The 18834-nt window shown below is 28.6% G+C and overlaps 1 protein-coding gene across 1 annotated transcript in view; it reads left to right on the forward strand.

Annotated features, from left to right (window-relative positions):
- Positions 1–6521: 6521 nt before the first annotated feature.
- The window catches only part of LOC129988161 (uncharacterized), a 59209-nt gene continuing 46896 nt past the window's right edge, over positions 6522–18834 (forward strand). Inside the window, exon 1 of the mRNA XM_056096314.1 lies at positions 6522–6718. The gene's annotated coding sequence lies outside the window, so the exon portion shown is untranslated. The remainder of the gene's footprint in view (positions 6719–18834) is intronic.

Below are 18834 nucleotides of genomic sequence, written 5' to 3' on the forward strand. Positions count from 1 at the left end.
CTTGCCTGACCGGTTGCCTGCAGGCTTGAACAGAAAACTGTATCGTTTAAATATATTTCACAGAATTTGATGATTAATTTTATAAAAGTCATTTATTAATTTCAGAAATTTATTTTTAATGTAAGAGGATAGACAGGTGAGCGTATAGATTAACAGCTTTTTTTATGTCAATTTGTCAATACATTCCAAGATTTGAATGGACAGATTACAAATTGTGCAAAACAGAGCTGGTGATTTAATAAACTGAAAAATTCTTACTACATATTTTCATAAATTAATTTCACAGTTAATAACATAGTCAACTTTAGCATTTTTTATGATTGTTTTGTGTAAAGGAGAATGGTCAAAATGATGAATAAAATCTTTTATCCGGTAAGTTCTAACTTCATTCTTAACTACTTAGATTTCATTAGTGAGTTATCATTATAAATTTAATAGCAAAATATTGAATAACTATTGTCCAGTAAAAAAAAATAAAAATATTAGTCTTTTTCTAAGTAAATATATAACATAAATTTTACGAAAGGATTGCAATGTTGTATTCAATTTACCAAATGTTTTTGTGTTTTAATTTGCACATACTTTTATTCTTGGACCAAATGCATATTTCGTTTTGTTTATTTTTATATAATTGATAAAAAAATGATCAAGATAATTCTTTGCTGTTGAAATTTATCAAATCTTGTAAGCCATTCATATTTTTGAATTGGATAAAAATAACAGTGAAACAAAAGGAATATATAATTAGCAATTTAAAAATAAATATTTGGTACCCATTCTCCAGTAATACTATCTATAAAAAAATATTTATCTAGATATAGACATAACCCTATGAAAAAGTGACCATGGTAATGAGCATTTTATAGAATCATATAATATTTATTAACATTTAACTCCCTTGTTTCCAGTTGTCAAATAAAAAGTTTCTTTGAAAATAAAATAAAAATCATTTCTTTACTTACATAAAGGGAAGAGAAATAATGGTGAGGAAAATAAAAAAAATAAATAGTAAAATCAAAATTTATATAAAAATAAATTTGAGGAAAAGAAATAAATCAAATACATGAAAACAAAAGTTATGTATCATATCTAATCACTAAAGCTTTATCTTACCTTGTGTAAAAGAAACAATGGTCTAATTCTATAGACGATTTTACATAAGAAATACCAGCGCCTTACTCCGAAATTTTTAAACTCAGTGCTTTGAGCATTAATAAATAATCCATTAAATCTTTTACTGACTATTTTGGTATATTGAATCATAAGAATAAAATTATTCCTTTTCAGCTATAATGCGGACAGTAAAGAGTGAACTGCTCCCATATTGGATAAAAAAAAAAGTAAAAAAGCAATTGTAAAACTTATCAACTTCTCATAATGAAATTTAAAGTGAAACCAATTAGTACGGTGAATATGACTTCAAATCTGTGACTCTCTAAATTTGAAGCGAAATTTTAAGAAACTTGGAATTTAGCCATTTTAGTAAATGTTTAATTGAGGAACAGCGGAATGTCATTGAAATACATTTCAGAAAAGATAAGCGATCAACTGAAAAAGGTGAAATTTTGGGAGAATTTTACAATATGGAGGTGAATTTAAAAAATTCGCGAAATAAATTATAATTTTATGCAGATTAAAAGGAGGGAAGAATTTTAATCTAAATGGGTAGTCATCAAATTGAAGTAGGACTTCAGGACTACCTTAATATGATATTATGTAACTTAATCTACTTGTATTAGAAAATAGAATTCACTTGTACAATATAACTCAGATGAAAAAAGTAAGGAACCTTGAAAATTAAAATAATAAATATGTGCATTAAAAAATCAGAAAAATGTTCAATTCTAAGGATAAGCTAAAAAAATCAATATTCTTTAAAATTTACAAAAAGTAACCCTAGCCACCAAGTTAGTAATAGCATGAAAAACTGTGTTACTGCTGCTTCTGTAGATGTAAAATTGTCATATTAATTGACTTTTGATTGGGTGTTAATCATAAAAAAATTTATATGCTTTTTATGAAACAGCTGAAAAGAAAGGACGTTTGTACAATTGTATCAAAAATGAAAGAGGGCATTAAATTTGAAGGACAATCAACAGATAAATTAAAATTTAAACCCTTCAGGACCAGGATGTGGAGAACGAAGCGCTCTCACTGGACTGAATGCCCCGAAGTGAAACGTCACCACGGACCAACACAGTTTCAGCAGTTAAGCGTAATTTTACAAAAAGAAGAAGAAATATCTTATAAAATTATCCTTTTAATGTAATGACTTCAATTTTACAATTTTAACATTTAAATATATTACTATTAAATCTACTGCAATTAACATTTGTAATATACTACAACTTAATATGTATTAATTTAAAGACTATAACGTTGATAGAAATGAATGAAAAAAGCAAAAATATCAACTTTTAACTATACCCACGAAAACAAATATTATACACATGAAAATAAAGTTATAAATATAAAAAATGTATAATATTTCATTCTCACCCCCAGCAACAGTCATCTGAACGCATTTTCCCATATTCTCCTAACAAAAGAAACCAAAGCAATCAACAAGAACACCACAGTCCCTTTAAATCACACATGCACTTTTAGAGAGCCATTTGTTTATACCAATAAATCTATCGAATTCAGAAACGCAGAACAGAAACCAATGCCTGCCCGCATATGAAGGTCAAATGCTATATTATTAGACTGTTAAGTATTTCACTCTTCTCGTAATGGGAAGGTAAAATAGAACTGATCAAAAACATACAAAATACTATGGAGTGATCCTGAAACTCCAAACAACAAATCTATTCCTCCTACGTAAATCACTAAGCATTCCATCCTTTCCCTACTCAGTCAAAATATAAGCAAAAGCCCCCCCCCCAAAAAAAAAAATCATGGCCCTTTAAATGCCAAATCCTCTCGAAAGAGCGGAACACTTGCAATTGCTTACATGTTAAATATCCCGGATCAAGTAAAAAAAAAAAAAAAGTTCAGAACCGGATACGTATATTGAAGATCTGTGAAATATACTTCAGAGTTATAACGGACTTCAGCCGCCATCTAGTGTTATTAAAAAATTTAAATAAAATGTTCCAAATAGAAATCACACTGGCGGGATCGTAAGCCCATAGAAACGGAAAGGTTCGCTTCTTATACGATACCTTGGCTCGCGAAGGGAGAATCGCGTGATAACATATACGTGATCATGGTCCTGAACGGGTTAATGATAATTAACTTTTAAACAAGGAATCTTAGCACGTTTTACAGCTTACTCGCCACACTTGAAATGAAAAACAGCCTAAAATAATTGCAGAACATTGAAAAATCTAAAATAAATTTAAAAAATACAGTTTTTTTTTATATTTATTTATTTATTTATTTACGAAGCAGCAGAGCAATAGATTTTATGATGGTAATAAAATCTTGTTATTTCTGGTTCTTTAATTGGAAAATCAAAGTTATAGATATTTAGTTCGCTTTTAATCTTAATAATTATTTCTTAATTTAAATACGAAAAATAACACACACCTCACGTAATAAAAGATTTATTTTAAAGCTCTCTTATTATATCAATTTTCTCTCTTAACAATTTATTATCTATTCTTATCTCTTAATTTTCTCGAACAATATTAATAGCACATTTTATTTGTCACGCACATAAAAAAAAATGTGTAGTCCATTTAGAACCACTGAATAAAACGAGCAGTTTCAATAATTTCTTTGATCGTTGAACAGATAGATCTTTTTCCTCCTTAGAATTTCTTTCCTTCTATATTTAGCGAAGCCCCTCCTCACAAAGAAACTTAGGAAAGTAGATACCCACGAGTCCCCCGGTTTACCCGAATGGGTAACTCCTTTGTGTTAAATACAGGTGTGTTTTTAACTCCTGAAGTCAAAGCAATTCCATCGCCAAAATTACTTCAGAGACAGGAAAACAGATATACTCATGACTTTTTGAAATTTTTCTTCCCTTCTTTTTATTTTTCTGCTAATTTTCTTTTTTGAAACCGAGTCTTGACAATACTTACTTGGCATGGACATGATTAGATCTAACAATATTAAACATTTTATGGTATGAATTATCAAAGTAATATATGCAATTTAACCTTGTAGGTGAGGTAAATGACAGTACTTTATGTTTATAATATGTTGCAAACTTACACTAAACCGTTATACATCTGTAAAGTTCGTATATTTCAAAACTCATCGATTGTTCCAGTTAAATTTCTTCCTCTGTTCTTTCCTTCTCACTATTACCATTCAGAACATTATTTTAGTTCTTATCAGGCTGAGGGCCCCTCGATCGCTGGGCCCGGTGCATAGCATCCACTGCACCTCTCACATGGCTGGCCCTGCATTGAAGCCATAATTATTACTATACGCTTAAATAATCTCTCCTCTTGCAACAAACAGTATCGCAAAAAGTTTTTTTTTTTTCCCATTTATCATCATCCAGTCACAATAATCCCTGTTTATATGGTTTAGTACTGGTGATGGGGTGACTGGCTGTAATTAAAAAAAGTCTTTTATTTTATTCATTAATTCGTTCCACAGATTCGACAAGTAGAACTAAATCCTACTTGCCGGACTAGTTCCGAAAATTCATTTAATGATATGTTTAACGGAGCGCCCAGCCCCTAGGATTGGGGCTTAATCTCCGGTAGATGATAAACTTTTAAATAGCCTGGCTTTCCATATTTGGCCAATGCCAATGATGTGGGGGGTTGTTGGGAAGCGCCTAGGTTCGGTGGCCTTTAATCTTCTGCTCGACTGAAATGATGAATGAGTGACAAATAACTTATGTTGAGCATGATTAACAGTTTAGGGAATTATAAAAATTTTAGATCAGTTTTAAATGTTGCTAGAAATTGTGAGTTAACTTGACGGTATTTGGGGAAAAAAAAACATAAACATAAGATTACATAATTCTAAATGTAGTTTCTTATTTGTCATATTGTTTACATTGGCTATCGGCGGGTAGAGTAATCACAATGGGGAGTGGGGAAGCGGGGTCAAGGTTTAAGTTTTTAATTATTAGTTGTTGGGGATCTCAGTGCCTCGGCTAGGATCATCAATTTTTCCCAGACGTTTTCTTTTTTCTGCATTGCTGCGATGGTTCCTGGAATGTCTTTTATGGCGGAGAAAATCTTATTGAGCTCTGCGGCAAGTGTCAGGACTTCCTGCAAGTTTCCCTTAGTGTTGAAGGACGATTCTTCATCTGTTATCTGTTTGTTTACTTCCTTGGGTCCCGTCTCCTGGGGGGGGGAGGGGAGTTGCCTCGCTTTTGCGATCGGGTTGGTGGTAATTTTTTGTTTTTATTGCAACTGCGTAGCTTGTTCCTGGTCGGGTTGATTTGTTCTGGGCTACCTTTGGGTATTTGGGGCATCCTCTATAATTTGTGGTGTGGGGCCCTCAGCAATTGGCACATTTAACTTCTGCTTCTTTTCCCTTTTTTGGGCAGTCTCTAGATATGTGGCTTTCTGCACAGATGACACATTTAAGTTAAAAAGTCCGATGCACTGGCTTATATAGTACTAGCAGTAGGTGAGGTGGGATGTGCTTTATGAAACTAAGGTTTCTATTGGCTGTCAGGATGTGAAGGGAGGAGCAACATGGATTGGGAAAACGCTGCCGAGCAATTTAATAAGGATATGAAAAATTTAAGTTAAGATATGAAAAGATTAAGTTAATATAAAATAAATAGGAAAAACTAAAAATTTAAGGGCTAAATCAGAATATTACGGGGTCTTTTAATACGAAGATTAGGGGTATATTTAGGAATATCTAGAACTGCTTTATTGTCATGAGTGTCAATATTTTTAAAGAATTTTTCAGCGAGTTTTTTAATAAATTTTTTAAGTGGTGGGTAGTCAAGTGCTTTATACATGTTGGTGTTTGGCATATACCAATGGCAATTACAAAATCTTCTAATAAGGTTGTTTTGTTGAATTTCTATAATTCTTAGGTTTGATTTAGCAGCGTATCCCCAAACCGGAAATGCGTAAGTTAAAACTGGAAGCAGATAGGCTGTGCAAATAAGTATTTTGTTGTCCCTATTCATTTTGGAGTTTCGAGAAATTAAGGGATAAAATTTACGAGTTAGGTCTCGAAACTTCTTTTTAATATAAATAAGTAGTTCCGAAAATTCATGCATTAGTCATTTTATTTATAGTATCAGTTTTCGGAACTACTTATTTATGTTAAAAAGAAGTTTCGAGACCTAACTCGTAAATTTGGAGTTTCGAGAAATTAAGGGATAAAATTTATGAGTTAGGTCTCGAAACTTCTTTTTAACATAAATAAGTAGTTCCGAAAATTCATGCATTTAGTCATTTTATTTATAGTATCAGAACCGAGAACCCTTTGCAAAAAGAACGACATATCAAGCCAGTAAGATTACGCATGCGCATTTACTACTTGCCCCTTCGAGACAACCGTTATTTCCGTTCTTTCAGTGAATGCGCTTTCTTTTATCTGCGCATGCGTGGTCATATTGATTCTTATAACTGGTCCCTCTTCTCGTCCCTTGGCAACAAGTGCCGACGAACTAACTTGGCGTGAAAAATCGAGGATCTCGGCGTGGAGCCCATTTGTTATTGTTGCGAAAGCTCCAAAACACCAATTTGTCTCATCTTGTCTACTTAGTGTACTTTCCTAGTCATATCTGCGCATGAATCAGTTCGTCTCCTCTGCAGGAGCGTAAACGAAAAAAGAAGTATGTCTTTCATTAAATTAAATTTTATTCGTTTTATATAATTAACCGCTTTTGATGACCTATTTATCTGTCAGAAAATGTGGTTGTATGCAATTTCAAATTTCTTATGTATAATTATATTATTCCTTATGGAGCACGAGGGCATCATAATGCCATTAAAAATCGAATTATTTGTTATCCATCTTTTAATTGTATGTGGACTTTCACTTTCTGATTTTTCTTGAATGTTGAGAAAATAAGCGAAATTTCTTCCTCAGTTTTCAATGTTGTATAAAAATTACGCGATTTAATATTTGAAGAAATAATGAAGATAGTTTAAATTGCATGAAAAATATTGTTGAAAAGCGTGCAAAAAATTCTCAAATTTATGAAGAAAAGTGTATTTTAATTATCTTTAGGAAGACATTTTTTTGAATTTTAAAGATATAAAAGTTGCTCTTTTGTAGCATAATTTTAACACAATAAGTTTAATTTTAATAAGTAAATTTTAAAAAAATTGCTAAGAGCTTCCTGTTTTTCAAAGTTACATATTAATACCTTTAGGTAACATTCTCTCCAGTAGAGAACCAGGATGCTCCCCCAATCTACTTGATTTCTAATAGAGAATATTCCTGATCATTGTTTTTTTAAAATTCTATTTTCTTTTTGCTTTTGAACTATTTAATATGAAACAAAATTTATAGTATATTGTGTTTATTTTATTGTATTCTTGAGTTTAATGGCATAAAAACCATTAATTTTCAGTAAAATGGATGAATTGAGTTGCTACATATACTGCTCATTAATTTTAGTTTTAGTTTCTCGAAATATTCATCCAGTTATTTCAGACCAAGTAGAACATATGCTCAAAACATGTCGATATCAAATCTATTATGATATAATTTTTTTTTACCATTATGCTATCATTTGGAACTTCAGAATTTCATAATATTATATCTGTGATTTCTTTTTGATATTGCTTTTATAAGAAGAAAGTAAATATAAATGCATTTATTTTTGAAATCAGAATTTTTTTCTTTTGTAAATGTATTTGAATTACTTATTGTGAATAAAAAATCTTAAATATTATGTAGATAAATATACATAGTATAATTGAAATATTTATAAAATGTGAAAATTTCATGGAAAATTAATATGATAAAAATTTCACACTTGTCATATAATTGATTATAGTAAGGAATGAAAATATTGTATTACGTCCCAATACCTTCATTATTACATTACAACTAAAGCAAGCATTATTCATATTCATCAAAGCACCATGTCTTCAATGCTTTAGCTTGTAAGCTTAATAATATAATCTGCAGGAACTTTATGAAAACCTTAGGCATAATATAACACCTATGTGAAATTGGTAAATATATAACTTATGTAGTGTTAAACGAGTGAAAATTGATTGAATGCATAAATTTCATTTTTAAAGGTTCCTAATGCACAGTCAGATGAATGGAAAATTGATGCAACAAACATAATTTATTTTGAAAAGTTCCTGATGTGCAATCAGATGAGTAAAAATAAATGTATATACTGTATTGTAAAAGGATTTTAAGGCTTTATTATATTCCATATCATTTTACTGTCATTAATAGAGAGCTGGAAAGAACTTTTTCATTTATTCTCTTTTAGAGAGAAATGAGATATACATAAACAAAGTAAGCAGTTACTAGAAATAAAGAGTATGTCTTGAGATTTACAACTCACATATTTCTACAAATATGTGAACTTTGGACTTCAAAAAAGTATTTTCATATTTCCTTTACATGATTTAGCACTGCTTTTATGATACTATTTAGTTTTTTTTTAAACCAAAGTTTCTCCTCTCCTTTATAACCCATTGACCTTTAGTTCGCTAGCTTCAGAAGGTTCTTAAAACTATCTTAGTCTGGTGTAGTATTTCTGCTTTCCCTCGTCTTATTACAACATGGGCTAAACTTCCCTTGTTTTTAGTGTTAACCATTTTACTGGTAGATTTAGTATTTGAAATGGAAATAGCATGAATTATAATGAATGTGTAGTTCTCTGATTAAACTTATTATAAACAACATATTTTATTATTTATTAATATGATTATTATAAAAATCATATTATTAAATACCTTTACCTTTATTAAATACCTTTTGAAAAAAATAAAATCTTATTAAAAATTATGGAATAAAAATTTATATGGCTTTCTATTTTATTTGTTTTTTTATTTCATTTTTTAAAATTCTTAAAGTAATAATACAATCTTTTATCAATTGAAAGTAATACTCTATATTTATCTTTCTAAAAATTTATGACAAAATAATAAGTTTTTGAAGTTTATTTTAATGCTGAACACTTGTTAATGCATTCATTTACTTATGAAACTTATTTGTGATCAAAATTAGCATTTTCTTTTTTAGTAGATGAATATTTTAAATATCAATTTCTTATATCATTTAAAAATGGCTCAAATTGTCATAAATTCATGTATTTCTCTTCCTGCAAATATTGTAATGAACTTTTCCTCCATTGAATTCCTTCAATGAAATTCAAATTTCAAATATATCCTTTTTATTAAGTTACAACATGATTTTATTGTAAAAATTCAAGGGATTGCATAGAAGAATAAACTTATCTGTATGTACCTAGAAATCTAGAACTATCTGTTTCAAACTGTTGTTTTCATATATTTCATGTCTGAACAATTCAAAAAATTTTATAAAAAGTATTTCATTTCATGGGAATTTCAAACATTGCTTGCACTATGAAATAAAAGAAAAAAAAATGTTGAGTAAAGGATTGTTTTATTATTATTATTTTTCATCATAAGTGTTTTCATAAAAGTGTTTAAAACACAAGATTGATAAATTAGGTTTTTGTTTTATTACATTAATAAAATTCATTGCTATAAATTTTGAAACTTTGATTAAAATGAAACAAATTATTGATATTAATGAATTTTAAAATTATTTTGTTTATTTATGGGCGGAGGGCTTTCATTAAAGGTTCTTATCCTCCCGATATAATAGATGGATGGGTGAAAAGTGACTTAACAATGGTATTGCATAGCAAGAAGGTTTTATTGCATCAGAGATATTGAAGCTTAGTTAGGATTAATTAGTTAAGAAGCTAGTTAGTTATATATAAAACAAATATAGAGAGAGAAAAGCTTGTTTTTTATATGATAGAATAAATCAGCAAAGTCACATTGGTGTTGTTACGTAGCAAGTTATTGGTGGTCTAGTCTCAGATGAATCGTTGGGGTCTCTGGATATTAAATTCCTCTTATTACCTGCAACTTTATTATTTTTTTTTATCAAAAATGTCATTCACAAATCACTTTTAACAAAGCCAAAAGTTTAATATTTTCATAAATTCTTAATATTTAAAAATTCATAAGATTTCCTGTAGCAGTTTAAAGGGAAGTAATTTAATTAATTTCAATTATCTATATTACTTAAGCATTTTTTTACATCAATATATTACATACATTATGGAAGTGAAATTTAAATCATTTTCGTTGTTGCTCCTGTCATTTCATCCAGGCTTTCCTCCCCCCCCCCAATTGCTGATATCAAGATATGATTCAACTTATTTCTAAATGTTGAGTGTTTTTCAGGGATTTGCTTTTCTTAAAAGTTTTGTTGCACTTTAATATAGCTTTAACTTCAGAATCAAGTAATGGTGAAACAATTTTTTTTTTTGTCCATTTTTAAAAAGTCTGGCCTTAGGAAGTGCATAGTCGTATTGTAAGCAATTTTTGATAGTACCTGGTACCAGGCAATTTTTGCTCAGAATATAAAATAACTTTTAATTAAAAAAATATACCTTCTTTTTAAAAAATATGGTTATTAGTGGGGGGAAAAAAAGAGTTTTCATTTTGTTTTTTACTTTTTAAACATTAATCATGTAGGGAATTTTAAAATCATTATTATTTTTATTTTGAAATTCACTACCAATTAGTACTGCTAACATGGGATAAAATTTGAGTGAACTGATAGATCAATTCATAAGTTTATTTTGAAAAGTCTAAAATTGTGTGTAGTCATAGAGAATACAAACTACCATAGAAGAAGTGAATGAAAATTCTGTTACAAAGAAAGATATGTCATTAATTACATTCATTGAGAATTCTATTAAAAATCAAATAAGTAAAGATTTAATGTATGATTCATAAAAATAAATATTTTCTATATTCCAATAAAAAATTATTATTATTTAAATGATTCTGAATAAAGGAGAGTTAAATTCAAACTATTGGAATTGCAATAAAGGACAAAAATAATGATCTTGATGCTAAAAAAAGTTTTTAAAAAAAATCGAAATTCAACTTGATTTTAATTTTTATCATCATTATTATGGCATTTGAACGAAATAAAAAATGAACACTTTTATTTCTCTTCTCAATATTGGAAGATTTTTTCCTTCCTTTTATTTCTTTATTTTATCATTAAAATCCGATGTTGTTTATATATATATATATACACGCTCGCATATATTTACAAATTTAAATCATGTGTTTGTATGCAAACAATGCAAAAACCTAAATTATCAAAATATTTAAATTTAAAGAAACTTCTGCTAAAAGTACAGTAAAAAAAAAAAAATCTTATAAATTTTAAATAGAGGAAGAAGGATTCTTTCATTATATTTAATAGTTTTAATTAAAAAATAATTAAATAAACCATAATTTTTTTGAAAAATAATGAAATTATATTTGTTAATAAAAGATTTATTAATTACATTATAATAATTATTATAAACCTGTTTAATTTTTTTCAAAAATTGAGAATTTTTTCAGTCAGTTTTTTAAAACATTATTATTTGTAGGCTTGACATTAAACTGAACAAAATATATTCGTTTCGCTGACTGTATTTTTACATTTTATAAATAAGAAATTCAATCGGCTGGGGAAAAAAATTGAATTGTCAGTAAATTAAAATTAAAAATTTGAATTTGTCTGCTTGATGGAAAGTGGCACACTTTATACATAAGACAGTAAGGACCTTCCAGAATGTATGTCTGTGAGAGAGAAAGGAAAGACTTTGCTCTCTGAGAATTGCTCTGGAACATCCTGGGCCTCTACTCATACAGATAAACCAATAATTATGAATTTTATGTTACAAACAAGTAAATTTTTACTGTATACAAGAGCAAGGACCAAGGATTTTTCAAAATAAATATCCATTTATTGAGGAAACGCTGATCCTTATGATGGGATAGTGACACTTGTACTCACTCATTAACTTGAGCCATTTGCTCTCACATTATAGGTTTACTGAGCCTATAACTTTGGCAGGAAAAGATGAGCATTTAGAGGAATTTTAGAGAATATCTACTTATTGTTCTGATACGAGAAGATTGATGGTTGAGAATTCTTTCTCATGGAATAATCACCTCTTTCGCATGGTAAAACTGATAATTGCCCTTTAAGAACGTTAGAAACATCTTAGAAATTCATTAGGTGTTCGATGTGCTTTTTTTTTTTTTTTTTTTTTTTTGCTTTGGCACGATTTTAAATAAGAATAATAGTACCGAAATATTCGAAAAATTAAAAATAAAGCCATCATCTATGTATAATTGATGTCAATATTGACAGGACTAATCTTAAGAATGTAATGCTGCTGCTTTTACGAAAAATCCGAAGGATATAAAGAAAATTTGAAGAAAAAAAAATGTAACAGTGTTCTTTTCAAAATTATTTTTTTAAGCCAGTTGAAGCTATGATCAAGGTTAAGAAGCACGTAGCAGAAATTAAAAACAGAATTCGTAAAACTGGTGAATTCATTTCAGAAATATATCAAAAAGAAATGTCTTCTCTTTTCAATGTGATTATGAATTTCTTGATGGATATTAATTTTTGCAAATTATAAATTTAAGCAACATTCATATATTTAAATATCTCTACCTTAAGATTGTCAACATCGATTGCAGAAAATGCTTTCAATATAGTAACCATAATGTAGATTGAATAATTGTTCAACAATTTTTATAATTTGGAAAATATTGTCTTCAGTGGAAAATGGAACAAACTTTTTTTAATCTCTAAATATACATAAACAATGTTAAATTATCAATATTCAAATTTTTTAACATTCAAAATAAATTAATTAATTGTCAATTCAAATTAACATTACTAAATGTACTACTATGAAAGAAATGAATCATTTAATTTTTCAAATATATAATTTAAAATCACATATTTCATGTAAAATGGGGATATATATATATATATATATATATATATATATATATATATATATATATATATATATATATATATATATATATATATAAATAATTAAAAATATACGAACAAAGAAAAGGACAAAGAGATTATTATCAGTTTACAGAAATAATCTGTTAACTTATTTAACTCTCCTAACAATTACTGGTTATTTAAATGGATGTAAAACTATTTTAAATAGGTGTTCTTTTTTAAAGGAAGTTATTTCTGATATGTAAGAATGATTCAATTTGTTTTCCATTTTAGTATTCAAGTATTGCAAATATGTGAGAGACAATATTCAAAAATTTATTAAATGCTAAATTTTAACTTGAATGCTCCATCTGTCTTATTTGTAAGTACATTAACCTTTTCTTAATTAGTCACTATATATATATATATATAAAGAGACAGAGAGAGAGAGAGATTTTTTAAAAGTAAATACTCTTTTACATAGAATTTTTTTATATAAATGTGGTTTAACCAACATTCGATTTCACTTTATAATTTTGATATAATTAATGCATTGATGCCAAAAATATAAAATATAAATGTAATTATATTTAGTCAGTCAGGTTATTGTATTGTGCAAAGCTGTGTTTTATACTAAATATTGAATAAAAAATAATTTAATTCCTTACATACAAAGAGAATTTGAAATCATCTTTGAAAGGTAGACAATAAAAATTGCAGATATATCAAATTTTAGAGTAGCAAATATCCATAACAATTGTCACTGTTAAAAGGTATCAAAAAGGGTGAATCCAAGTAACTTTCAAAGCATCATTTTAGCAGCAATAAAATTACCCTAGAATTTAGTTAAATCAGACTGATTATGTAAAAGAAATTAAATAAATAAATTATTAAATCGAAGTATATGTAAGTGGATTATTTAGGATACTACCAAATATTATTTTAAATTATTGAAAATGATTTTTTCCCCTTACTTTATAAAAAACAAACGCTGAAAATCAAAACCTCAATTATGTAGAAAGCCATGCATTTTATATATTTAAATAAATAGCATTAAGAGGCAAAATAAACTCGATTTATATATTTCAAAATATAATTCTTCACATTATGAAGAATCGTGTATGATTGGTATTATATATATAATATTTTACATGTATAATATATTAATATATATAAAATATATAACACTTAAATAATTGATTCGTGTGGTCTTCTGCATTTTCTTTTATGCAATGGAGTGGGGGGGGAAGCTTAAATAAAAAAAAGCTTTTTTAACTTTAGCACATCTTTATGATGAATATTTTTTAGGAAATATTTTACATTTTATGTAATCTTTTCACTTCTGTCATACAGAGAAATATCTTATTATCTCTGATATATAAAGGATATTTTATAAAATGACCTCAAGGATTTTTTCAAAAAAAAAAAAAAAAAAATAGCTATCTAAAGAAGCCATTTTTCGTATGAAATTTGATGATTCTGATTTAAAATACTGAATTTTCGGGTTATGACAGGATGTATGTTTTGGCTTTAAATCTTGGTTACAGATACAATTATAGAAACTAACAAAAAACTACATTGGTTTCCTTTAGTATGTGCGCCTTAGGAAATCTAACAAAGGTTTGATCGTCTGTCGGTCTGTACTTGTAGAAACATATAAAGCTGAAGCTGAAAAAAGGAATCATTTAAATACATCACATCTTTCAAACTCACAATAAACTTAAATACATCACATCTTTCATCATCAAAACTACAAATGTAGTTTTGTGTCAAATTTTTGTTTCAGTCGGTCTTGAAAAACCTGTATAGAACAGAAATTCCGTTTTCGGTTGTTATTAAACACATGTTGGGGATTAATCGCCAAGGATGACTCGATAGAATCGGTAAAAGAGCTAAATTCACGCCAAAACGCCAGTATCATGCAAGCAGTTCTCTAGGATAACGCCTTTATTAGAAAGTATGCAAGAAAGTTTTCGGAAGACCATTGCTGCTGGTTTTAAAGAAAAATAGCAAAATAATAATAATTTTAATGAAACGAAAACAGTAGATTTCTTTTGATAGTTTATCTTTAAAAATAAATGAACTTTTTGAGAAATGCGTTTTAAAGTAAAATTAAACATAGCCTATTGAAGTTGTATCTTCGGTTCATTTAAAGAAATTTTTTCCTCTAATTATATTACCAATTTCTTTACTTTTCTTCTAATTACATCACCAATTTCTTCCTCTAATTACATTCCAATTTTTTTGCATCACCAATTTCTTTCTTCTTTCCAATTTTCTCAATAAAGGTTTTATTATTATTATTATTTTCAAGTTCATATCGGCACATTTTGACATTTTTTGAACATTTTGACATTTTTGTTTTAACATTACATTACATGCAACAACATTAAGTTTTGACATGTTTTAAACTGTATCGTTTTTTTTTTTTTTTTTTTTTTTTTTAATTTTATTCGTTTGTCCGTTACAATACAAAAACACACAGCTATAGCTTTGTACTGATTGATGTTTTTAATATTCTTGGATTATGTCTTTTTGCTTTAGCTTGTGCCAGTTTCAATATATGAGGACTGGTAATAATTATAACTGCTTCCTTAGCGATATAATAATCCCCTTGATTTGACCATCGATTTCAGGCAATGAATTTAAGTTCAATCTAAGCAGTCTTTGAACCCCCCTCCCTCCAAAAAAAAAGGATTTAACCTCATCATTAAAATATTGAATAAAATTATTATAGTAAACTATAGTCCAGAAAATTTCTTCTTTCAGGATATAACGTGTTTTTCTACTTGTTTACAAGCATTCAAAGATTATCGTTCCTTTGTTAATCATATGAATAATGATATCTATACAGGAAGGATGTTCCAAAAAATTGCAACAAGCGTTTATTTCCTTTACAACTGCAATTAGATATATTCTTATTGCAAAGTTTCATCAAGTAGGATATCAAAATGTATGAACAAACTTTGGCAAACTGAAAAAAACTTTGGTTTCTGTTGAGAGGATAATAAAAAGAAAGATTAAATTTTTATACAGCCCATATTATGAAAAAGGGCCAATTAGTGAAATATTGTTCTTATATCCATACATGCACATTTACGCTTCTTATCTGTAAATGGACGAGATAATAAAGACAAATTTTTTGCCTTATACTTTTCTTTCATGACTAAGCAGTGTTTGAGCGATACTTTCGTTGTTATTTTCTATAATAATATACATATCCCGAAAGATTATTTAAAGGACAAAATCAGAAAATATCACGCATTAACTTTCATAAAAATTTTTTTAAAAAAATGGCTTGTTAATGCATTAATTGATATGCTTAAAACACTTGTTCAAAATTAGTACCTTCAACGTCTATGCAAAGCTGTACCCTTTTAACAGTACTTGCTCGTATGCGATCGAGTTCATCTATGACATAAAGACATCTTTAGAATTCGTCAGCACAAATCTATAGAACATTTTCTCACAAAGCTAATTCATCCCTTAGTTCAGACATAATGCCAGTCAAAATTAATCTGTGGGCTACCAAATGGAACCAACTAAAGAGTTTTCTAAAAATAAAATACATAACATATTTACAGAAAATTGTCATTGAATAATTAACTTCTTGTATGAAGAATTTATATTCACCTTTCGAAAATTGATAGTTTTGTCCTAGTTAAAGTAACATTGGATTGCCGAAACTGCATTTTTTCAGAAAAGAAGGATTTGATTTTACCTAAGGAAGGGCCCAATCGTAAAATTCTAGACTTCGATCTTTTAATTGTATTCTGTATGAACGCCAGGTATTAGGTTGAAGCATTTTTTACTCTGCTGATTGTGGAATGTTGAGTTCTGGTTTGACTGTTCATAATCTAGTATAAAATTAGCCTGAAAAGTAAGGCAAACTATAAATTTTTGCATCACATGTATGATGTCTCATCCTCTCCAAGGAAGGAAAGCTCCTGCAATTTTTAATCGCTGAACACCCTGCCTAGAAAAATGCTGGAAACTGAAAACGATGTTTATACATATTCTTTTTACTATTCCGGAAGAATATTTATTTATATTCTTTTACAACTAGGCCGGCAATACGATTATATATAACTTAAATCGTCATAGTATCCTTACTTTCCTTCTTGTCATATGTATGCCATCCCTTTAGAAAGCTCACAAGTGCGAGCAAAAATGTTTACTTTCTTGTTGAGTATTACTTCTCAGATATGTCAAACGTTCAGTTTCTGAAGTTTCGCTTCCCTTCTTTATAAAATGGAAGTTGCATCTGTCGACCAATCAAGGTGAACAACGTTATACGTGATTAGCAAATTTATTTGAAGTCGTAATGATTGGGTGATATACTACCAGACAATATGTACATATGATAGTTTTTCTGGGCTGAATAAAATTTACATTCTGAAATAAAGGTTTTCTTCCAAAAACATTGAAAACTAATGTGATCTGATCTCTGCAAATTTTGTAGATAGAAATGTAAAAAATTTTGTGTGCGTAAACGAATGTAAGATAAAAGTTATGTTAAATTACACATTGATACTATGACGGGTTTATAAAAATTTAATTTTTTCATCTTTTTCTTAGCCTTTTCTGCAGAAGCCAAAGTATTTTCATACAATTGATTACCTTATTTAATGAACTTCATAATTGGAAGTATGCGTCTTGGTGCGATATTTAGAGAAATAAAAACATTTTCCACTTTTGGGGGCCCTTTTGGAAGAAATCAGTCCAACCGACTTTAAGGCCAGTTCTAACTGCTGCTTTTTCTTATAAAATGGGATGTAAAAAAATGAGGGCAACAAATTAGGAAAATATATAATGCAATGAACAGAACGATACAAAACTTCTAAAATAATAAGAATTATTTGCCTGTCAAAATTTGACGCATAAAAATTATTTATTGAGGACACTATTAAGACAGAGTTGACACGTAACTGAAAGATAGGGTTTTTTTTTTAAATTTATTTATAATGTTAAACATTATTGTTATTAAACTTTAAAAAAAAACACACATTTTGCTTAGCAAATTTATGTTTAAAAACAAATTTAAATTTTAGTTAAAATGAAACAAATAATTGTATGCCAATGGAAACGTGAGGCCTACCAAATTCTTATTTTCCGTGGAAACTACAAAATGATCCTAACAAGCAGCTGACCTGCCTCTTTTATTACAGTCAAGGGAGACGCACTGACGACTTACTACGTCGGAGCCGTTTTTAAGGAAGTCTCAGAGCCTTAGAACATAGGGGAAAATACAAAGGGCGAGTTCAATCTGATAGTTTTTTTCGTATGAAGATGGCAGGGATGACGTACCATTGGAAAAGACGGAGATACGAATATTCAATCCGACAACCCTAAAACAAGAGGTTCTATATAATAGTTTTTTTTTGGGGGGGGGCTGCTTTTAAACGTTTTTTTTTTTTTTTTTTTTTTTTTTCCCTTCCTCGAGGGTCTTTTATTTTTATATCTGGATCTCGTCTGTGCTTCTTCTCACTGCATTAAAATTAGATCATCGATTTATTGCAGTGATTCCAATATTTTCGATTATGCTGAAGCAGTTTTTGTGGCTTTGATGATGGGGGCGGTTTTAAAACAAAAGGAAGAAGCAACTCTCAAATCTGACATTCTGTATGTCATTTTTTTTTTTTTTTTGAGAACTTTAGAAAAATCTTGCCACCTACATTCCATTAATAAATTCTCTACAACTTCCAAGAATTTTTCCTTTGTTGTCGTTTCTGCTTCTTGATGTATTTGTAATTATTGAAATCTGACAAAGAAATCAATTTCAAAAACCCTTTAGTGGGTTTAGCAGAATGTATCACTTGAATCAGCGCCCTCTCCCTCCCATTTTAAAAAATTCTCTACAAGAGGAAGGAATACAGATTTTACCTTTTATACATTCAGCATCTCACATATTCTATACACAGTAACTAGACTCTAGGGCTTGCACCAAAATTT

This window comes from Argiope bruennichi, chromosome 10 (genome assembly GCF_947563725.1).
Source record: "Argiope bruennichi chromosome 10, qqArgBrue1.1, whole genome shotgun sequence".
NCBI classification, from domain to species: Eukaryota; Metazoa; Arthropoda; class Arachnida; order Araneae; family Araneidae; genus Argiope; species Argiope bruennichi.